This window comes from Mugil cephalus, chromosome 7 (genome assembly GCF_022458985.1).
Source record: "Mugil cephalus isolate CIBA_MC_2020 chromosome 7, CIBA_Mcephalus_1.1, whole genome shotgun sequence".
Classification (NCBI taxonomy): domain Eukaryota; kingdom Metazoa; phylum Chordata; class Actinopteri; order Mugiliformes; family Mugilidae; genus Mugil; species Mugil cephalus.
The window spans coordinates 22,205,619-22,230,509 of NC_061776.1; the positions used below are offsets into that span (position 1 = coordinate 22,205,619).

Sequence of the window (24,891 nt, forward strand, 5' to 3'; positions counted from 1 at the left end):
TTCAGAAAATTTGAAAAAATTTCACTTTGTGTTTCCATTGAACAGTGTTTTTGCGTATTATATGTAACTCTCTAAAATCTCGTCACAAAATATCCCATGATTCTCTTAAATTCCCGTCACACAAGACTTCACTTTGAGGAAGACGGACTTCAAATGAACTGGTCACATGACCCCCTGTGTCATCTCTGGTGATGGGGAAATGTGAAAAAAGTCTTTTAGTGATATTTGAGGGGTTTTTTTTGTAGGGGTTTGCATTGCCAGAATTTTATTGCGATGTTTAGGTTTTGCACATTTCTAGGGGTAATGGAAATGCAGCGGGTGACCAGGATGATAATGTGCATTATTCTTTCAAACATTAAGAATTTATATTTTTTTTAAATGATCACTGCTGGGCAGTGAGGGGACAAACACTGAGGATGAAAACATTGCAACAACCAAACATTTTGTGAAGTGATACTTATTGCACAGAAAAATCAAAGATTTGAATTTGACCCCAAAAAACAATGTCAGTAGTCAGTATTTACCTGAATGTTTACCAAGCAAAATTCAAAAGAAAAGCTTTGTCGAAGATTCTCATCTTGTATGATTGGTTTTCCTTCCTTCGTTTTGAGGGAAGCTGCCTATTTTATTGTTATGTTTTATACCCAGGTACATTACACAAGAGAGCAGAAAGAAACCGGGAGACCAGGAACGTTTCGCCTCCAGCATCAAACGTCTCAGCAGAAGAGGGGGAGAGTGACACTGAGAACATTGGGTCAAAGATTGTGTAATGATCCCACAATGTATCAATTACACAGTGACATGTTCTCTCCATTCTGATAATCGATGCCATTACTCCAAGGTCTTTTTGATGTCACCGTGAGTTAATTAAGAAAACAAATGGTTAATTATATGGTCCGTTTAGTCCTGAAATGAGGATGTGTTGATGAATGGCTGTGCCAGGTTGTGCAACACCTCTGATGAAAATGCCATTCTGGATTTAGCGTGAAAAGCTCAAAATGTTACCCAATGGAAAATGTATTTCAGTTCAATTGATTTCTAATGAATTGTGCGCTCATACATGTGTGCGTTTGTTCATTTGCTTATTTTTTTTTATAAGGCGCTGTCCACAAAATCTTTACATCACATATATGAACAGAATCTGCTATTGGTTGTCATTTGTGTTGTTAAATTACAAACCTAACAGACTACTAGCCAACATTTGACAGTGAAACTATTGGAGTAGTCGAGTACTAACTCTTTGGAGGCAGGTTTGAGAAGCATGATTGCCTGTTTCTAATGTCTGGAGTCATTTGTGTTCCTAAATAACTACACAGCTCCTAAACTCATTCAAACAACATTTTTTTAAAGCCCAATGGATTTTGTCAAAGTCACTACACGATGCGGTGACAGGCCAACATTTCCTTCACTTGAGACAAATCTATAAAGTATTCAGCGTTGTGATCACAGGCACTCAAGTTAAGACTGTTTATAGGGGAATAAGAGCTGTCAGCTGAACAAGGATTGAGTTGTAATTTTGTCCTGTCTGCTGAGGGAACCAAACCAATTACCTACAGTGTTGGTCTGATTTCTGCCAGGAATGAAAGACGGCTTGTTTAGTGTCAGGCCCATCTTTCCTGTTCACTGTGTGATCTCTAATATCCAACTTCATGAAATTCACCATATAGCGCATAGAATTCCACATAGCGCAAGTGTGCAGTGCATTCAAGATCAGCTAACTTGGTTGGAGTGGAAAGTTTATGAGGTTACACAGTACAACTTGCATTACAATGTTATATTACTTGATCATAGTACAATACACCAGTCAGTTCATTCCTAATGCAAACACAAATGTTCAACATCAACATCAATCCTAATGCAGGTTTGCAACAATAATTGATAATGCTCACTCTGTGAATACGTTGATGCCTCACTGTGTTATCATTTATCTGTAATTATCCCAGGGAAAGAACTCAAATAAGACTCTCTATGTCAAGTAGTAAGTGGTTTGGTTTCCTTCCCTTCCTTCCTTTCCCTCGTGGATCATTAAAGCCTGTCCATCTGTCTAAGACTAAACAGCATGAGATTTACATGCACATTATGTTACAAAAATCCTTTTTCAGATAAAGCTTTGGGAGTAAACTGAATATATTTTAACTTTTGTGATATTCTGGTGAATGAAGTCGAGCAAATATGAAATCTTCCAGTTGAATCATTTAATTGACTGAATTTTACAGTTTTCTACAGTTGCATCACTAATATCATGGAACAGCCTGCCAGAAGCTATTAGGAGCTCTGGCTCTGTTGAGGCTTTTAAGAAGAACCTTAAGACCAATCTTTATTCCTTGGTTTTCAATAGCATTTGATCTGTTTTTATTATGATCACCGTGGGTGTTAATAGCTTTTCATTTGTTGATACATTGATGTGATCTCTGCTGTACATGTTGAATGTGAAGCACTTTGACGCAAACGCTCTTTGCTTTTAAGGTGCTATAAAATGAAATAAACGTAAACTTAATACACACAAATAAATTGTAATTCTTTATAATACACCTATATTTCAAAAAGCATTGTATCACAATGAGAGGAAAGCTGCTCAAAAGCACAGTGTTACAAACGTGCTTCAAAACCAAACCATATCAATTTGAGGGTGAGGTGGTTAATGATTTTACGTCACTGCTGTGCCATGACGCCTTTAAGCTTAATGTCCACTAGCCACTGATCATGTGACAATAACATGGACACCTCTGTGAAGACAAGTGAGGAGCTCAGTGGGTCATTGCAACAAACTAGCAGCGGTTCAAACATCCTGTTGTAGAGAGAAGGAGGCGGCACATTAACAATTTACAGTAAAATCTATTAGACCTATAGCTCCTGTACACAGAGAAGGCTTCAGAGAAATACTGCATTTTTTAACTTGGCTTTTATGTGCACTGTGGATATCTTGACTTTCATCATATACTAGTCAGCTGATATTACTTTTTGAATGTTACAGGTCTGGTCTCAATGCGCAAAAACTAGAAATTAACAATAAAAATGTTGATGAAGTCACATCAGTGTCACAGAATGAGTTTTACATTGAATGTACTCAGGGCTTGATATTAACTATTTTGTTCACCAGCCACTGTGGCTAATTGTTTTTTTTGTTTTGTTTTTTTCCACTCAGAGTTTTCACACGCAGCAGTTTTGTTGTTGGGAAATTATGGTCCTCAATGCAGCGTTGGTTTGATTCCTGCCTTTCTGCAATTGTCCCTAATACAGGTCCAAAAGTCCCAAAAATATCTTAAAAAAAGAAAAAAAAGACTTTTTAATACTTTTTAAATGTAACCGCGTTTGTGGTTGTGAAGACAACGCCTGACCACAGTGACGACGGTCATGAATGGACTAATGAGCAGAAACTGTGCGCACAGTGCTCATGGGAGTTGTAGTGTCATAGTCTGACTTTGCATTTCGTTAATTATTTCAGATGACGTTTGAGAAAACTACAATTAAAAAATGTATATAAAATTTAACCAGCCAAAGTGGGAGTGGCTGCGTTACTTGCAACTGCTGAAATTCACCAGCATTTGGCCTGTTGTCCTGAATGTAATAAATGGCAACAATGTGTCAGAAAATGTGACACAGCAACATTTGCACCATAGTCACATTTTGGAATAAGACATGAAATTCTTCTTTTGTAAAAAAGAAAGTTGGAAGATAGGCAATTTTGTAGTTTCACAACATCTCTATGGGTTTATTTTGAGCCGTTGCTTCTCTGTGTCAGAGTGGGACTTTAGAGGTGAATCAGGATCTGTTTAGGATGCCTCTGGGGGTTTGCTGGCCACAGATATCTGGGAGGAGACTCCAAGGTAGACAAAGAATTTGCTTGAGGGATTACATATCTTGACCGGCCTGTGATTCATCATGTAGGATGTGTCACTATGGAACATCTGGAATACCATGCCTAGCCTGTTACCACTGCAACATGACTTCAGATAAGATGAAAATGTTGCTGCAGTTGCTGTAGAGGTTTTATGACTGAATTAGAGTTTTATCCCGTATAAAGCAGCTGTGGACTAGAGATTACAATGTCTATAGACAGTCACAGTTATGTACAGTTATATAGGTTAGTACAGAGAGAGTCTGAGTTCTTTCTTCTGCTGGTAGCCATAGCATCTCAAACATGCCTACGTCCTGAGTATTTGAGTGAAAACGTCTAGATCTTTAAATGTATAACATAATTGAAAATATTCTATTTCTGTAATGGTAGACTTTCCTTTTTGATGACCAGTTGCAATAAAGCCTCATGTCACCTCTTTCTGGAGCATAAAGTTGAACTGATGTGTGACTACACTTATTTGCCAACTAGCACATAAACTCTGCGCCTACCAGGGGTTGTACAAACTAGTAAATCAGTTTGTTTGTTAACTTCACTGCTGTGCCATGACGCTTTAAGCATCTTGTCAACTCATCACTGATCATGTGACATTAACAACGCCTCTGAGAAGACAGATGAGGAGCCCAGTGGGTCATTGCAGCAATCTAGCAGTGTTTCATCAAGTGTGTGGAAATACTTGATTAAAGTACTGTGATGTGTCAGTTCTGAAATACAGCAAGTACTATTGCAATATACACTCATCTGAAAACACATTCACTAACACTAGCAGAGGCACAACCCAAATCCTCTCAACGCCACTCAATTAACAACTTCACCAAACATCCTGTTGTAGCGAGGAGACTGAACATCAACTATTTACTGGTTAATTTCATTGTCAAAGTTATTAGACCTTTAGCTCCTGTACACAGAAAAGGCTTTACTAGTGCATTTTCAACCCAGCTTTTATATAGATTGAACATATCTACAGAGCACAGTATGTAGCACATGCACCGCATATCTATTCAGGTCTAAAATATAGATTTAATTGTTGCATTACTTTCATCTGTGTTTTTATAAGGCTGGCATTGACTTGACTTTCACTACATAAGAGTCAACTTTAAAAAATCTGAACTCGTGCAACGCCTACTACTTACATGAGAGAATCTCACCACACCAGTGGCTGGAAGCAGCACAGATTATTCAAAAGGGAAACCTTTAGATTTAGCACTGCAGATGGCCAAAAGGTCATACGGACCTTGGCTCCCTTGAATCATGCCGATTATTATTTTTTTCTTCACTTTTTTTCACCTGACTAATGCCAGTGACCTCCAAAAACAGTCACCGCAGACTCGTCTTCTGACATTGGTTGATGGGTGACCCCCGTGTTAGTATGGCACAGTCGTTGGACAGAAGTTATACAATATAAACATATCTGGAGTGCAGTTTATACACACATATATATATATAATGTATAATACATGACAATATGCTAATGATGCTCTGTGGGAGGTTTCTCTCCACTGAGTGACCTTCTTCACAGAACTGTACCCATCCAACTAAAACAGAAGTGAGGGGAGGGGACTGTCAAGGGAACGGAGCAGAGAGTTAATGAACAGCCTTCACAACTGACACGGTCTGTTTGTTGAAGCAGACACACGGATGCACAATTATGTTGGTACCCACTGACAGTTCCACAAAGCACCCACTGTTAACACACACACACACACACACACCTGCATTACCACTGGCCTTTCAACAGCCCTTATGTCATCCCATTCATATTTCCATTTCATCCATCCTATACACCACCAAAAGCATTCCAAGGATGCTGCAGAGAATTAGACAGTAGGGAAATCAATGTACCGTTTCTGAGGTCTTGACAAAAAGCAGTCTGCAGCTGTTGTAAGTGGGAGAAAGAGAGACTGTCATTTTCAGACACTTAATTAACTTCCCTGTCCCCTGAAGGTAAAGGTTGCAGGATTTAGAGGAAGATCCGCAGTGAGCAAAAGATGGAAAAATGGCAGGTGAATGAGGGCTCAAGTGAGACTTGTTTGATGCATCAAACATAACAGCAAACACAGTTCAGCCCTAAAACAAAATGTTTAAATACTACAATTTAAGGTTAACATATTTTTAAAAGCGATCTAGCTGTGCTTTTCCCTTTATCGCTACAATATTTGAATACCAAGAATAACACCAAATTAGGATTCAGAAAGTGTAAAAACTAGACAATTGCACGGCAGATTTTTCACACATGTATAATATCCAGTGAGTGACGAGTAGAAAAATTTTAGCCCCTTTACATAAAACATATCATGGAAATATTTGCTTTTAGTTTGGAAGTCTGGTTGCATCATTTTCCCTAATTTCATTACAAAAAAACAATAATAAAAAAAAAATCTCCATCTAAAATAATTAAAAGAATCAAGTGTGCAAGTGGAGCCACGACGGTAAATAGTTACATTAGTAATCCAAGTGTGGGAAAAGCAAAGGTTTAGTGAAAAACTGTAACTTATAAATGTCCATCACTAAAGTTTGAGGTTAAAAATACCACAAGAAGGGGGCATTTATATGGATTCTTCCTGTGAACAAGATAAACATGCCCCACGTTTGACTGTCCTTTGGGCCTTGTGTTTGACATGGTACACAGAGCAGTATGTGACTTTGTCCACAGTACAAGTAGCCTAGAATTGCCAGCTGGTCCGTAAACAGCCTTCCACAGGTCCTCCCTCGGCCCTTTCCAGGAACAACCTCCGCCACCAGTGATGGAGATAATACAGCGTCCACTAACTCCTCCTCCTGCCTGGAAGTGCACATTCAAAGTGTACATCTACACAGATAAGGCCACGCACATTACCATCAACATACAAGAAAGGTAGGAGCGACACTTTACCATTTGTTCACACTGAATGAACATCATCACTAAAAAGGACATGACATGGTCTAGTGTATTTGTCTAGTTAAAGTAGATCAAATCATGAGAATGACTACACTGAAATTAATGCATTATGAATTATTTGTGAACAAGAGTGATAACAGTTAAAAACTAAAACTAAGTTAAAAACTAAAACTACATAGTATAAGCCGTCTTTTTCCATTCAAAGAAAAGTACTGACTACAAGCTATATTTTATTGTGACTTAGTAATGTAACAATTAGTCACTACGAATCTTACAACCTGCAGATTTTCACCGGAACTAGTTTTTACAGAGGACACAACACAGTAACAACAAGGGAGGACTCACACTAGGCAGTCGTTCCATGCCCCAGCACTCTTCCCCCCTAATGTCTGGATTCTATGGCCAGTGTGAGTGCAACCATACTGTGCCTGAGTACGGTCTCGCTTCCCTGGCACGGTCTGCTTGGAAGAAACAAGGTGTACCTTGTTCAAAATCACTTCATTGATCCCCACAGGGAATCCAAAAAGTTTGAGAAGCACAGGTTCCAGGTAATGTGAGTGCGGGTCGGTGGGGTTAATTTGTGCTTTGGTACAGTACGGAACAACTGGCCCGAGTGTAAGCGCACCCCAAGACTGAAGAGAAATGTTGTTACTCAAGAGAAACACAACCATTTCGTGGTGAGAAACATTAATCCCTTTAATCCTACAGAAGCAGGGATTCTCCCTTCTCCCTATATATAGAAATGCTGTATAGCCAAAACGAATCAACTCAAGCGCATAATTCTTGTTTACAGTTTCCTATTTTCTATCATATTACGTTTTCCTTTATCCAATATCGTGTTCTTGTAACTCACACTTTCCACTTGTATCTGACACGCTTCATCCTCTCTTCGTTAGATGCATCCTCTTTAAGTACAGGGGCTTCAAATTAGTTAGACCGGTTTGTTCCCGTCTCATCGTGTCTCACATAATGACAACATTGGACCTCGGGTACAATAATTCTTTATAATTAGACGCTGAACGCAAGTGTGCTCATTGAGCATGTAGCTGTCTGAAAGAAATGCTGAAAACTAAGCCACACATGTGGGGATGTAGATCAATAATCCATTTACATACAGATCACTGTATAGCGATAAACACTGCCATATTTCCCCCCTGCTGTAAATCAATTATATCATTAGCACGGTATATTACCCTCTGCTGCCACTTTTATCTTGCGGGTACTTCACACATATCACCAAGAACATTCACCATTCATTCTCATTTTGTGAGTTGGGGTTTAAATAGGAACATCTGTGGGTGTTACCCATCTGAAACTCGCTTAACACCCACAGATGCTCTTATTTAAACCCCAACTGCCCACCAGCCTGAAAACGCTTCTGGGATGAGTGGTGAAATGACATCAACAAATTCAACTTTTTCCTTTAACATTTTTTAAATATATCATGACCTGGATGACTGAGAGCATTATATCAAATGTGTGAAATGTCACTGTTATAAACAGTAACTAATTTTTTTGTATTTATTTATTTGTATTTTTTGTTCTTTTTTGTTTTTTTGATTATGTCTTCCACATAATCTAATCTAGGCCCCTGTTCTCTTTCAGGAGCATGAATGACTGGCACTATGCATGCATGGAGAAATTGGAAGTAAATAAAAGCTGTGTGCATGCCATACTTTTATTCTGTAGCCCTGCAGAGCGCAGGGTGGATACCCACAGAGCTGAAATATGGAGCTGTCAGAGAGTGTGGCACATAGCAACAGAGGGAGGACACTGTGACCCAGCCAGGGCATGTGGTGGAGATGTATGTGGACTGGTTTAGACTGTCTTACGCCTAATGTACCATTGTCATTATCCCATTCTGCATAAGCTTGATTAATTTTAAAAATAAACATGCGCCATGACTGAAAAAAAAATGATATGACTGAAAATACCTACTACTCCCTCAACAGGAGGAACGTCTCAGTCCTCTTTAACTGAAAAGTGAACTCTGGGAAGCTCTGTGTCAAGACACTGACTTCACCATCTACAACTGATAACTTCTTCAAAGTTAATATAATAGGCTGCGCTCCTATGGCAAATAAACCATAAACTGAAACTGTCAACTATGCACTGTAAGTGTATCCCCCTCCACCCACCACTGACTTTTTCTTGCTTCCAAAAGTCACTGTGTGCTGGCGCTCAACACACAGTAGGTGTCAAGCGCTGGGTAGGAGTAATGATATTTGGTAACTTTAATGAATGCAGCTGAAAGGAGTTCAGAGCAAATGAAGCAGTAATATGAAACAGTGATCCCTGAAGACAAAGGACACTAAAGCTGAAAGCATGAAGAAAAAACTCCTAATTAGAGAGTTTATAGACGTGGCCTGTTTAAGACACGCTACCTTTTTCCATTAATAATCATTTATACCTGTTTTAGTGCAAAGAAATACAATACATTAGGCAAATGTTTACATTTAATGAGCAACCTGAAGTTTCTTCAGAAAAATAAGTGCAATTACAGATCATTGTTGTCTCCTGTTTATTCTCTAAATAAAAACAATGGACAAATTAAGAGTAGGAGTTACTTACAGGGCCCACAAGAGAGATCCCAAGGTTTAGAATATCCATAGCATTTGCAAGCCGATACACAGTAATGTCCAAGTTAAATAAAAATAGTATACTTCATAGGTCTTCAACAGAGAGTCTGTGACTCCCAGGGGGTCCGTGAAGGTACTACGTGTTCCACCAAAGGATGGATTAGACACACACACATACACACAAATTTAAATTTCTTTAAATACACATTAACATGAATCCAACATATTTTAGTAAAGGGATCAGGGATAATTTAATACTGAATGCAAAATGATAATAACAATAATAATAAGAATATGTATTTATAAATAGAACTAGGCTGAGTTTAATATAGAATATATATAATAGTAGGGGGTCCCTACATCAGTTAGGGGGTCCTTAGCATTAAAAACGTTGAAGACCCCTGGTTTACTTTATTTCAGATTGAGAGGACACATAAGCTACAGCTAAGCAAAAAAGAAAAAACACTGCCTCGACAAAAGCAGCTAACATCTTAATTAGCTGGCGCACCAGACAAAAGATGTTTGTTTGTTTTGTTTTTTTTCAGGTTTTCCTCATCTACAGGCAACTACCAGAAGGAATGTAGGACCAGTGGTCCATATGACAATTACCTTGGGGGAGAAGAACACCTTAATGAGAACAGCGAGACATGGTTCACACACATAATGAAGTTTATTTTCAAGCTTAGTAGCAAGGGTCTATAACACAAGCCAGAGGCCTGGAGGGGATATTGAGTGATGAGAGAAGCACCTTAAGTGCGCTTACTTCATCTCCTGATCAGTCGAATGGCTTAATCAATGCATTGAACTGCTAAAACCAGGTAATGGAACCGTTGTCTCCGACGCAACTAGCACATGATTAATCAACAGAGAGGCCCAGAGAGGCGGCGAGAGCCCCGGAGTGTATGTTCACGAGTATGTGCTGAAACTCCACGACCTCCGTGACAGAATATGCATATCCATATGTTTCGCTGACCCCAAGCTTGGGAATGTTTGCCGGCTGAATAATTACTCCGCCGCAAAAATTGCAGAGGATGTTGAAATTTTTGAAAAAAAGGAATTAAAGAACGCAAGATTTATGGAACAGATGGAGGTGTCAGCAGTGCTGAACGGGCAATAATGAAGCAAAGCCACGAACGTGTGTGCGGAGGTGTACAGTACATGACTGTGTCAGCTGCGTAGAGGTGTGTGAAACAATTCACATACACAACAATCCAATACGAGTGTGTGCGCGAGTGCCTGCGGAAAGTAGGTGGCGGAGGGGTGCATTGTGGCCGTGCGATAACAGCGATGAATGGCCCCGCCAGGTATCTAATGAAGCATTAGTGACAAACTGAGGGAGGACACTCTTCGCCTCCTCTGTAACCAATGCATTCTTTCCCATTTGCCATCCACCGCATGGAGGGACTGGACTGGAGATAAAGGGATAAAAAGACGTGCGGAGACGAGACACTTGTGACGAGCGCTCACCTTAAGGCGGCGGAATATCGGCTCAGGAAAGCGTGAAAAGGCGGCGAAAAGGTGGCATCTCATTTATTACATTCGTTAGCACAGAGCATTCGCTGAATATGCAAAATCCGGAATGTCTCTATGTATCAGTGGGTGACATTACTGGGTGTCACTTGCATGTAAGAGCCGGCAGCTGGTACAACAGTAATGAATCACTGAAAAATGGGTCCAGAAAATATATCCTGAAGAGCGGGAAGGTGGGACGGAGGGACGCACAGATCCTCCATTCCTTCTCCTCCTCCATCAAAACAGGCAACGGCACAGTTTTAAAAAAAGAATGGTCTTACGCACCACTAAATCTACACACAGCTACTTTACATATCACAGGAAAGTGTGACACATCTGGTACTAACGGATATAACCTTGAACATTTGGAATAATGATGTGGTGGGAACAGAAAATCTGCATTACAGACCAGGAACTATCTCTACAATCCATTGATAAAATGATACATTCAAGGATACTCACGTACTTAATTAGCACTGTTTAGAGTGTTGATAGAGATCCTTATGGAGAAATACACATATCAGCACTGACATAACAATTAAATATCTATGACAATCTTGTGACAATACATTGTTTTGCTGGCAAACTTTTGGACCTGGTATTCATGTGGATGTTACTTAGACATGTAGCACCCACCTAGACCAGACCACCCACCCCATATCAATGACACTCCTTGATGGTAGCAGACATCCCCAGCAGGATGCAGCCTGACAAAACGACACACAAAAACACTTTAGGATCAACTAAAAAACGTGAAGAACAGCACAAAGTGTTGACCTTGCCTCCAAATTCACTAGATCTCAAACTGATCAAGTATCTGTGTGATGATCCACAGAGGCCCCTCCCCTCAACCCATAGGACCCAAAGGCCCCCACTAACAACCTCCTGTTACCACACACCACAGGACACCCTCAGAAGACCAATGTACATTCTCTGATGAGTCAGTTTTAGGGGAGACCTACACAATATTAGGATATTAGATTATTAATATACTGATCGGTGTGTTCTTTTAGTTTATTTAGCATTTCACTTTTCTTACGAAAGATGTTATTGTTAGCCTCTTATACTGTATACTTCTCTACCTTTTGGTACACATCTACCTGCTCTTTTACCCGAGAATTACTTTCACACTCCAATGTCAAGCTCAAGTACACTGTGGCACGTCATCCATGCACTGGAGATTGAAACGTTAACTGCTGGTTCATGGACATCCCGCTCTGTCTACTGAGCCACAGCAGCCTCAAGTCAAGTTCATCAAGTGACTGGAGGTCTAAGAACTGCCTTTGCGAGGAGGACTCTTTTTCGATCCTTAAATAACAATCTGAACTGTGGATTAGTTTTGGGCCTTTTACAAAAATTGTGTATTGCTACATTCACTAAATTCACTCAGGTGATTTAGACCGCTGTAGCTGAAACCTTTATTCATACCGTCATGGGAATCTCTGTATAGTCACTTTCATCTAACGGACCAGAAATACTCAAGGATGTCAGAAAGCAGCTCCAAAGTGCTCCTGTTCTGTTTTCTTTGTTTATGGTTCCCACTCAAGAAAACAAGACTGAAAAAGTATTTTAAACTGCAAGTTCTTGCACTTAACTTACAATGAATGGCTCATTGCTTACTTGCACATGTCAATTCATTCATTACCTTTTAACATTCACAGTGAAATCTGTCAATGCATGTATCAAATAAATGACTTTATGTACGGGATAATAAAACTCAAGCAGTATTCTATATCACATCACTAGGAGCAGGTTCAGAGGGTCCAAAATTGAACGGGTCTGACGTCCAGCAACACATATTACCAGCTGAAAGTGGATCAAATCCAGCCTCAGTTCCTACCCATGGTCCTAAATGTATTAAGGCTACATTCACTAGTCAGTTCATTAGGTACACCAGTGAAGTGCATTCTAATAAAACAGTCATGCACTTAATCCTCCTTAATGGCTGTTATGATATCCAGTTAATGTTTTAAAGGGTGGTGATTTATGTGATCGTTTTGGAGAACGTTATTTGTGGTACTGTTAAACTGGATTAAATTGAACGCTAAAGTGTTAGCCTAGCCTACAGACTAAAATGGAAAATAATAGCACAACAAATAACAAACCACAGCCTCCATGATGCAAACACAGCTCTCTTAGTTCTTCGAAACAGATATTGAATACCATAACCTCCCTGCATTTGTGTATAAGTTATGATAACAGACAGACCCCTAACCCCTCTATGTATTTATTCATTTAGTTATTTGTTTATCAACACTATTAACCACACAGTTGGCAGACATAGAGACGGTGTGTGCTCCACCTACTTGTTTTTTGAAGAAGGCCCGTGGTTTGGACGCAGACGAATCCATCATGGCGTCCAGGTGTCCAGTAACAGTTGCGTCATTAAAACTCCAAAGCGGACAGTCCGTCCTTTAGCTATAGGCGTCCTGTCCCAGCCTCGGTCCGTTGTTGTTGCTCAATAAAACGACACGTGACTACTCTACATGTCGACTAGCTTAGTAGCAGGAGCAAAATCATGCCACGACATTAGTAAAACTGGGGGAAATGTAACTAATTATGTCGGTTGTTTCATTTCATTTGAACGAAGCAGCAAACTGCCTTCACTCGCATTACAAGTTGTACTGCTGCTGGTGAAGGTGAATAAACTCATTAGGATGTTAAGTGAAGGTGATTCACTTCACCTGGCTAGGGGCTAGGCGTAGCACATGTGACTGGTTCCGCTCTGACTAACCTTTTATTAGAGCTGTGTCCGAACGAACCGACTGTATTGACCAGGTCTTTAAAAGGAACACGGGAATGAGTCGCAATTGGAGCCGTTCTTTTTTTTACCTTGCAAACGCACGGACTTGCACACACTTGCACACGCACACGCACACGCACACACACACACACACACACACACCTTTACTTTATGTCTGTACTTAAATGCAGCGACTCAAGGATTTCACCAACAAATGCACTCCAGAGGGGGCGCTGTTTCACCAAACTGCAGGAACAGAGGAAGAAAAACAGGGGGTTAAGTGGGTTTAATTTAATTTAGTATGTACAGTCAATGGTTTTAACAATACAATAGAAATCAGTGAACTTAAAAAAAAAAAAAGAAAAAAAAAAGCAGCAACTGTAACCTAAACATGAGTCTGTTCCCGGTGTGCTTGCTGAAGAAAACACCACGTTAAAGCATTAGTTGTAAACGCATGACCTCAGGACAAGGGCCTTATCCCAACCAGAGAGAAAGGATGAATGAACAAGAGTTTTGTTACAAAGTAACAAGGGTCAAAGTATCTGGAGGTGCACGTCTCCTGGACTGATAACACTTGAGGACGCTAAGGAGAGCAAGTGTACCCGCATCCATCATGGCGACCTTCTACGGACGTACCATGGAGAGCATTCTGTCGAGCAGCAGACGGTCATGCTCCCCTTTCAGGATATCTACAGGTCGAGGTGCATCAGAAAGGCTCCCAGTGTCCTGGGTGACCTGTCCCTCCCCCTCCACTGCCTTTTCTCCCTTCTGCCATCAGGTAAATGGTTGCAGGGCATCAGGGCCAGAACACTCAGCAAGAGCTTCCTCCCTCAGACTGTCAGAACTTTGAACACACTCTCCCACAACCCACTCCCAAGCATTGCACAAGCCACTTTCAACCAAGATGGACACTTGCATGACAAGTTTCGCGCAATTATTTGTCCAGTTTTTATAAGCGTATTTATGGTATTTTGCACTACATGCATCTGTGGCATTCTGAACTCTTTACTCTCTGGATCATCAACCATCCTAGTAAAATAATGCTCATCCTGTATATGACAATAACGCTGTGCACTTTAATTTAGTTAGTTCTATACCTACAATTAGCCTGTACAGTCCAATCTACCAATGTATAACAGTATTCATTCATTCATTTTATGGGTAGCTCTTTAACTTATCAGAACTTATCCTGTGTAGTTGTAAATATCATGTTTTATATATATGCACAGCTGACCTGTCTGAAGTGGACCCTTGGGGCATTTTTAACCAGATCGAGGCTGTAGTATTCTGATTATTCGTGGAAGTCTAACATCCATGTTAACGTAGCAGCTGAACTGCAACATGAAAAAAAAAAGCAGGAGAAACCAATTGACAGTGTGGTCATTTATTTATTGTGCAGATAAATGAAATAACCAAATAACAACTACAATCCAACCCACCACAGGCCACCAATTCAGAAGATAAACCACAAAGATACCACAAAAGATTTACAACCCTCTACAGCTTGGAAAGACTAAAAGGGCCGAGTTCAAAAACCAAAAGCACAGGAAGCCCGATTAATGCCCAGTGGCAGCAGGCTGTGTCTCATCTCCCAGATTTTGTCCTTCTGACATTGATGAGCCACATGAAACCAATTCACTCAATCACCAGCTGCAGAGGAGAGGGGGGGGCACATTTGTGCAGATTACAGTGTGAATGCTTTTTGGGCATCACTTCACATAAGCAGTGCATTTTAACTAAAGGCTTGTTGCTGTTAATTGCAGCCATGCTGGCAGAACTAATCAATCTAAATCAATCAATCATTTAATCACCCTATGGGGGGAAAAAAACGAAAGAGCGGCTAGATGAGAAAAGTCCATGGCATCTAATAGATGGAAAGATAGGAATGTATAACTGGCAAAAGTCAGAGTGAAATGATAGCCACTCTTGAAAATGTCACCTTTCTGGAGCTCAGAGACCCTCTTCTCCTCACAATTCAATCCACATTAATCTCAAACATCTCTTCAGAACCAATGACCTTTTGGATCTGTCAAAGAAGTCAGAGAAAAGCGCGACGGTGCAGTAGAGGGTTTCTGCGCTGAGAAGCGGGTTTGAAGAAACAACAGATTGGATGGATTCCTTTCAGCTCTTTGACAGACAACACAATCAGACTTGATTCTGCTGACGTAATCTGCATGTAATTGATCGTTTAATGATGCCTGGTATCAACCTCTGACCTCATCCAATCAATTGGACCCAGATGATGGACTTGCATCACTTCACTCCCTTGTCAATCAGTCAAATCTCCATCACATTGATTTTTTTTTTTAATTTGCTGTGCTCATGTGGACAGTTGGATTCACTGGCATGTTATTGGAAAAATGGATGGGTTGCGCCCTTTTTCACCTCTTTTTTTTTTTTTTTTTTTTTTACCAACAACCTTCTCTCTCTCTCTGCGTGCTTCTCCGCTCCCGCTGCACCTCCTTAGCTTCTCCTCCACGATGCAGACCAGTCAGCCGAAATGAGTAACGGCGGGCCGCTTCAACCAGATCGACATACGTTGCCGAGCCATCCATCACCACCGCCGACAGCTCTCCGATGCTTTCTCCGGAGGAAGAGCCTCGCCGTTAAGCATATGCACAAAAGCACATGCAAACATGCACGCTAAACCGCCAACTCCCAGAAAACCTCTCCAGAGTCTCCCTCAGGCCATTTCGAGTTGCTTTGCCTAGCAATAAGCTGCCAAGGTTAGGGCAGAGGGATTGAAAGCGCTGGATAGGAGAACAAAAAAAAAAAAAAAAGAAAAAAGCAATGGCTTGGCTCAAGCTGATGTTCTTTTGTATTCTCTGTTGATGCCAAGGAAACAAATGTGAGTTGTAGAGCGCTGTCTGTCTGTGATGATTGAAAAGAAAATCTGTGTTTCCTCCAGAAGGTTCGGCGTAGAATTGCCGAGTGTCAGCACACCCCGGCCCTCCAATGGCCTTGTCAGAAACCTCCGGGTGGCTGGAAGAGTTGTTAAATATTTGTTCTCAAGTTATGCCGTGCCAGTTTTCTACCTTACACCCCTGACAACCATCTCAGCAATGTCTGGCAGATGGAACATTTGCCCCTCCTGAGTGTGATTGCTCTACACCCTCACACTTATCGGTGGAGCACCTGCAGGCTTTCCCCCTCCGCATTGTCTCTCCCCCCCCGACCACTTTCACCAGGCTGAGATGCAGTGTGACAAGGGAGAGGTATTTCACTGCAATCACCTCGGATTCTGTTTTTTCTCCTTCTCTTTTAATTTCTGTGTCTCTCCCTCTCTTTAAATCAAAATATATCATACGGTCGGCTGCGCCGCCGGAACCTAAAGAAATCCATGCCGCACTCACCCCTGTTTTTCTGCAACCAAACTCCAATCGTTTGTCAAATCTGGCAACCCTCTTAAAGTTACGTCGCAGCATTTAAGTGCGGTCATTAAGTACAAATCCAGTCAATGAAATTAATCATATCTGCGTGGACTGCAGAGCAGTGTTGCAACACTTTGCGTGGAGTTACATCATTACAGCGGCACTCGAGTGAGCTTTGCCACAGAAGATATTGTAAGACAGACGAGGAAGGCGTGGAATTTAAGTAATCACAATTCATCCGACAACATTATCCCTCCTGACATTTTTTGTGGAGCTTTCAAATTTCAGTTCGCACAGTGATAATGAAGGGGTGTAGTACACTGTAATATATTCCAAGTCGGTAAAACAGTAAAACTTAGAAACAGCTTGAGGAAAATCTCTTTTACCGCAAAAAGCTAAGTTATAACTAGGTTATTACTAAGTTACATTATCATGTGATCTTGTCAAATGCACTCACAATTCATCACAATTTCAACTAAACAAGCAAACTGTATTCATATGATCTGCCATTTTATGTTGGGAGGATGGTTTCTTCTTAGATTTCTCATCTTGACCACTAATGGCAAGTTTTAAAGTTTACCTAAACTCCAGTCAGATTCAACTCACATCTTGTTTGTTTAAATTTTTAACATTTACTTTAAAATATATTGACAGGACGTACAAAGGTTGGTATTGGTATTTGAAACAACGCCCTCACTTAATTGTGATCCATCAAGGACAGCCAATTTGGAATTCATTCCTGGTACGTTCTAAAATTCCACCCATCCATCACGCTTATGGTGCCAATATTTTTGCTGATGTCGTAATACCGTGGTTCAATCTTCTTTTGTGGTTCCTTATTTCAGAAAGGTACAGCCATGTTGTAATAGTAGCTCTGGCTAATTAAAAAAATGTGAAAATGGTGGGAAGTTCTTTATTTCCCAGTATAATAATAATAACACTCCTCCTTCTCACCATCACTTTCACATCACTTTTCAACTCACATCAAGTCCAGTCGATGGATTACGTTAAATTTAATTTTTGAAAACTGGTCTTGGCTATTGGAGTTAAAGATATGAAAAACGTTCCCAGAACTAAATGGGGCTATAATGTTTTAAATTTTCACACATATCGACAGTATAGGAACAGAGATTAAATGCACCAGTTAGAAATTTGATGACATAAGCACTTGCAGAGTCAACATTTTACAACAGCAATATTTCCGAATTGTTATCACAAATCATGAACTGAAAAGTTGTTTTTGTTTGGATTTTTATTTCATATTGGATTTCACAAAATCAAGAAAACAACAGTGACTTCACTTGTACTTGAGCTTTCCGACTTGAAAATACTTCCGCTAAGCCTAAAATGAAAAGATATGTTGTTTAAAAAAGAAACTTTTACTCAAAATACCGCACTTTGCCGGTTCCATCCCTTTGGTATTCACCTGAAACAAGGAGACAAACTGGCTTTAATGTTATATGGCTGCACTGTGCAATCTCCTAATATTACAACAGCACACATAATGTCACTCCCTTCATTCCCTTCATTGATTTGGTGATGGATTGCTGGTATTCAGTTCCAGCTGCTGTGTTTTGGAGCCTGAGCCCCAGACAAAGTCAGTGCATCAGAGACTGACGCACACCTGGATAAGTTGTTTGAAGTGATAATCTTGCCTTGACCTGACTTGGGGTCACATTAAAAACAAAGGAATTTCTGCACAAAAGCCAAACTGAGCAAAGAATTATTGCATCTAGAATTATACTTAGAATTTAATTTCTCAACGGTTATATTAGTTGAGTCTTTATACATTTATTTTTTCCAACCGTGCTATGAATCACACTTACACCGATCAGCCACAACATTAAAACCCCAGCAGGATGCAGCCTGACACAGACACATACACGCAAACGGTTTAGGAACAACTCAAAAAAAAAAACAAAAGGTGTTAACCAGACCTCCAAATTTACTAGTTCCCAGTCTGATCAAGTATCTGTGAGATGATCCACAGAGGCCCCTCCCCTCAACCCACAGGACCCAAAGGCCCCCACTAACAACATCCTGTTACCAGACACCGCAGGACACCCTCAGAAGACCCATGTCCATTCTCTGATGAGTCACAGCTGTTTGGAGCCACAAGCAAGACCTAGACAATGTTAGGAAGGTGGTCATAATGTTATGCCTGATCGGTGTATAATCAACATTGAGGTGAATCACTCTGACCTCAAACGCATCAGAGGTGAGTGAAACGTTTTGATTGGGGTTATTGTAAGACTTGACAAAGCCAAGGATTCACGTTGAGATAAATTATGTAGCTCATTTTTTTCAAATCTGTGTGAAAATTGTTTTTTGTTGCTGTAAAATACAAACCGGAGAGTGTACACATTTCCCTCTCAGGCACCTTTTTCCCTCAGTCCCTCAGAGGGTCTGGAAGACACCTGCTGGGACACAACGGCCTCCTTGTTCATTTTCTGTGGCCTTTAAAGAGAAATCCTGCAGGTACCTGGCCAATTGTGCATGTTAATCCAAAACCTGCTCTCAGGTATCTATTGTCCATTGTAGTTTTAAAGCCAGTCCCCCTCCAGGGGATGCGATAGTCACCATTCATATCCCAAAACAGGGTGCAAAACAACACAGTTTGATTGTCGACGGGGCAGGATGATAGTAAATGTGTCTTTCATTCTCCCAGCTGCTGATTCTGTCTCCTGCCTCTCTCTGTTTACTCTCCTCTTCAGTGCTGGTTGTTTTACTACAGCTCTTTGTTTGGCATGAAGTATTCTTTATTCTCATTGTTAGTCGGTTCAAACCAGATGGCTTCCTTTCTGTTCATTTTCTATTAGCATTTCCTCATTGTGTTCTTTTGTGTTAATGTGAGTGGTTTGTCTCCGCCCCCTTCCTTTTTCTAGAAGACCAACTTGCTCTTAACTACCCTCGAGGTCCTCTGTTTGAAACGAGCAATAGGAACTGTTGCGTCCATTTTTTCCGCCCAGGTTGCGCCTCAGTGAAGCCTGTCACTCACAGTTAGCCTCAGCCTTCTTATTCATGGTTCATTTTACCGCGGGAAAATTAGTTTTTAACTTTAGAAAAAGCTTTTAAAGGTGAAAGAAAATTCTCATCCTCTTGAGAGCTAGGTACGCAGTCCTTACTTTCACCCCCCTGTCTCCACTCCAGGTTGCTGCTCTTGTTGTAATGCCATGTTCGGGTGGATCAAAGGTGAATCTTCATCTTGTCTTATTTACGCAAATTTAATTGCACCTACTGCCATCCGTACTCATTTGCTACAAGCAACTGCACACATGTACATTGCAGCCACAAAACCACACTCTTAGCATAAGTGCACATTTTTCCACTCACAGCGTATTTTCATTTACGGCAGCCTCATTTTCAGTCTTGAGCAAAACTGCATTACACTGCATTACCCTCTCTGGCAAATGTATTATCAACTCTTCTACTGGGTTAGACTATCTGGTCTGGGCATGATGTGCCCATCACATCGTCCCAGTGAACCAGCTTTTCTTTTCTCAGAATTGGCTGAAATGTGACTCAAAGGAGGCCGTGAAGGAGAGAGAAACAAATAATTCTACAGTTTATTTTCAAGCATAAAACATGGTTCTAAAATACTTCCAAACTTGGCAAGCAATCTAACCGCAGCCAGAGGTACCTCAGAAATCAAGAAGATTGGCCTCGTCCAGAACCTCAAATCTGTTTGAAAACAGAGACAGAACAATAGAAAAGGCCAAAACAAGCCATAAAAACAGAAATAAATCAGCTGCCTACTGGAATTCTTTGTTAGACAATCTCAGATTTTGAATGTACAGGCAAAAATGGTTAGAGGAATAGGAGTGAGTATGGATACAAATACTACCAGAAAGTAGGTCTCAACACAAAAAAAAAAGAGTTTAAATGTATGCATGTAAAGGTTTGCAGATACCCAGTAGGTCTGGAATAGTGTTTGGGTTTGGAAAAGAAAGACTGTCTGGAGGAAGAGCTGCAGGACAGCTGCTGCTGCTCAAGCAGAATGATAGTTCCCAGTAAAAAGCTGTCTGCTCCTATATTGTTTCTTAGAAGATTTCTTTTGGAACAGGTGGTTTGCAGGATGTGCAGGTTTGACAGTAATCCTTCTTTGCCTTCGGTTCACCCCTGTGACCGTCTGCTAGTTCATTCCCTGGCAAAGACAGGCAGTTGAATGTCTGTTTCTCTCAAGTGAAGACCAACATTTTAGGAGCAAAACTTTGAAGTAATGTCTCATCATGTCATTTCAATGTTGCATCAGTCCCAGATTTGACTTAAAGCCAGAGAGGTGTGCAATAATAACTGGAGGGATTCCCGTGAGCTGGATTTGATGGACAGAAAACTTGCAGTGGTTGAGTGTATGAAAGCACAGAAGACGGTAATCACATTCGTACTGGGAGATCATTATTTGGTGAGGCCACTCAATTATCTGCAGGATTTCTTTAAAGGCCAAGGCTGCAAGTCTGTATAACTTTTTTTTATTATTATTATTTTGAGAAATAAAACACTGCTCATGATTGGGCCCTTGCACAGATATAATGAACAAAGCTGGAAGAAAAAAGGGAAAGAGGGAGTTTCAGGTCTGCCTCTTTGTTGAGTGTTATGCATTAACCTACTAGTTTGCCCTAAGGCAAGAATAGCTTTGTTGCCCCTGCTGACCGACACACTCCACCCATTCTCTATGCGCCGTCCGTCCGTCCATCCACCCAGCCATCCATCTGTTCATTCTTCCATCTGTTCATTCAGTCGTCTGCCCCCTTCGTCAGGGTGCCGAGGAGGAGTCTGAGCTCCTCCTAGCCACCATGTAAACTCATTTCAGACACCTGTGTCTGCAGTCTAATTTTTTTCCGGCATTACTCAAACCTATTGACCACTGGTTTGTAAATTAGACAGGTCATTAAACTGAGCATTTGAGATCTTCAAGCTCAGCATCAATAGTTCTGTCTAGCATTTTCATTACTGCGGTCACTGCACAAAATCCACCTGTTGATTTCACACTTCATCTAATCCTCACTAAGAAAACTGCACCTCGGTGTACTTGAACCACTTCTCATGGTGAGAAGAGTGCCACACTCATCCTCGAAGCATTTTATCATGCCAGGTCTCAATATGGCGCCAGGCATCACAAGAAGCATTAAGCCATCACACTGGTGAATCTCAACAACATGAGTTAAAGTTAATTTTTAAACAGCATCGTCATAACACTTGAGCTGCCAATGGGCAAACCCCTCTAGGGAATTAATATCAGTAATGCTTGGTATTCCAGTCTGTTTCCAACAGAATGAAAGAGATCATGTAAAGGCACCAAAAAATTTTTACTTTGTTGTCACTTTGTTGGCAGACAGTCCATGTTCCTGGTGATGCCTCGGGCTAGGTGACTCTGGTGACTGCCCGTGTAATCAAGATCGGTATTCTTGTATTTCCCTAGTATCTGTTTCTGGCTGAAGCATCCTGATCCCTGTGGATGTATAGTATTTAATAGTTAATAATGCTTGTGCATTAGTTGTCAAACTGTCTTTGTTCAGTGCAGGTTCTTTGGAGGATTTAGAAATCCACAGCGAAGTGTCTGCTTGTCGCCCGCTCCGTTATACTCAGCGTGAGCTTAATTGTCGGTGTTGAAGAATTATTGAGCAGTAACATGAAAGCTTGTGTTCTAATACCAGGAGACAAGTCAGAGCTGCAGTATAATGTTCGCCCTTGGAGACAGGGAGAGTGCGTTGGCCGCATAACCTGCATCACAAGCACCCCTCTGCTCGTCTGGCAGGTGAGACATGAGATTAATGGTGTCTTTTCGCTCTCATAGAAAGTCGCCGAAGGCCACGGTGATTGGCGAGCGGCTCAAGGTCACAGAGTCATTTTGGATGTCAAAGGTGAGATGGGGTTTGGAATACAAAGCAGAAAATCAATTCTAAGTCAACTCTGAGAGTACTGTAAACATGCATTGCAGCAAATGTCGGCGAGGTTTCAAGCAGCCGATGTCAACAAAGTGGCGCAGCGATGACGAAATTGCCCTTTGTTCCCCAGGAAAGCCAATCTGCATGCAGTAAGAATGAGACAGAAGGAGGGCAGGGTTGGGTCAATTCTCGGTGCTCCTCTGTATGCACTTGGCATGTTCTCCTGCTCGGGATTCCTTTGTGTGCGCCGCTTCACTTCTCGCGCAAGATGAACAGGCATTGAAATTGCCCACAGGTCTGTCTACCTGTATTAGCCGTGAGATGGGCGCCTGTCCTGTCCTGTCCTGGGAGTTCATTTTGCTTCCTGCCCACTGTGCTCTTTGATTTGCTGCACCATGTTCCAAGAGAAATACGATGGGAAAGAAAAGGAATGCTAAAAGGTTAGTCTGTGAATACATTGTTGCTTCTTTGTGGCTTACACTTCATATCAGCCGAATTGAACCAAACTGAGGCAGCAGTCTGAAGCAGCAGCCAGCTCTCCAGTCAGATCCCATGCCGCCACAGACACGCAGCCCATGCCAGGGGGAGTTGGCAGCTAGGGACGGCCTCTGTGGACGCGCAAAGCTCCTAGATCCTCCAGCTGATCAGCACACAGGCGTCTGGAGAAGGCAGTTTCCTGGGATTTATGCGCCAGCTGCCTGGCAGATGAGGGCTAGCAGAGACTGGCTGAGGATGACAGCGTTGTTATAGATGTCACAGCTGTTTGTTCTCACAGCTTCAAGACATGAATCACAGACAGACCTGATCGTCTTAAACAGAGACTCCAGCACAAATTCACGCACACCCACGCGCCTCCGTTTTTATGTGGACTTTCTATTTACTGGGTTGGAAACGAGCAGTAAAAATGCACTTCATTATAATGTTTGAATGTATTCTGACTGAGGTCGCACTGGTGATAGGAAAAAGCTGAGAATCCTTCTAAAACCATAAAGTTATAGTAGTTATACTACAAAAGAATAAATTTTGTTAAATTTACATTCACTCTGTCATTGGCTCATGAAGTTGCCGACATTTTGTTTTATTTGAATTAATGGGCATTCTTCTGTGCCTTTGTAGATAGTCATTCAACCTTTGATTGACTCTCTGTCTGGCTTTTTTTTTTCTTAATGTCTCAGAAAACAGTCGAGTGTCTGCATGCAAAATTCCCCTAACAAACGAACATCAAGGGCCACTAAGAGCTGCATTAATCATATTTTTATGTTAACACTAAATAAACACTCCACATGTTATCTGAAAGGAGTCACTTTCTGTCAAACGCAGAGAGGGCTAATACCTAACTCGGACTCAGGCAGCATTTTCTCAAGAGTCTGTGGAGGCAAAACATTTAAAACATTGGTAAAAGTTTTACGATGTTGAGCAGACATACTGTACATAACAACAGAAAAAAACACAGTGAGAACATGAATTGATGTCAGCTGAACGTTTAAATAAGAAAGATGTCATCTCATCCAGGACATGTAAAGGGAGACTGGTCCTTGAACTTTCAGAAACAGCACTCCAAAGTAGGGGTTGCATGACTCCAGAAGTCAGTTGTTATGCGGTGAAAGTCAAATTGATGCCGACTAATCACTGATGACTAATAAAAGCACAATAGAAAGTAATGCTTTGCAACAATGTAATCTATATTATGACTTGAATACATGTGCTGAGAACAGACAGCTCATGTGCTATATACCGTGTGCTGCAGATATGTATAGCCTGTATAAAAACGGGTTGCAAGTCAGCACCAATATTAGCATTTAATAGTATTACACGGGATGTTGTAAGATGGGATACAGCAGCCATGACACTCACCAGTAAATTGTTGATGTTCCTCACCTATCTCACCTGAGGTGCCCATGTTGTTAATGTCACGTGATCATTCAGTGCGTATACATGCAGAGCTTAATCTAGCTATGCTCAACATTCGACTTTCTGACTACAGTCCTTGTGCCATTTTACATACAGCGGAAACAATCAAACAACTCACGGGAACATGTCCTCCTCCTCCACACTAGCTGGTGCTAT

The 24,891-nt window shown here is 41.1% G+C and overlaps 1 long non-coding RNA gene across 1 annotated transcript in view; it reads right to left on the reverse strand.

Moving 5' to 3' along the window:
* LOC125010139 overlaps positions 1 to 13,605 on the reverse strand; it is a 47,938-nt gene extending 34,333 nt beyond the window's left edge. Inside the window, exon 1 of the long non-coding RNA XR_007113019.1 lies at positions 13,132 to 13,605. This is a non-coding gene — a long non-coding RNA (uncharacterized LOC125010139). The remainder of the gene's footprint in view (positions 1 to 13,131) is intronic.
* Between the last annotated feature and the right edge of the window lie 11,286 nt (positions 13,606 to 24,891).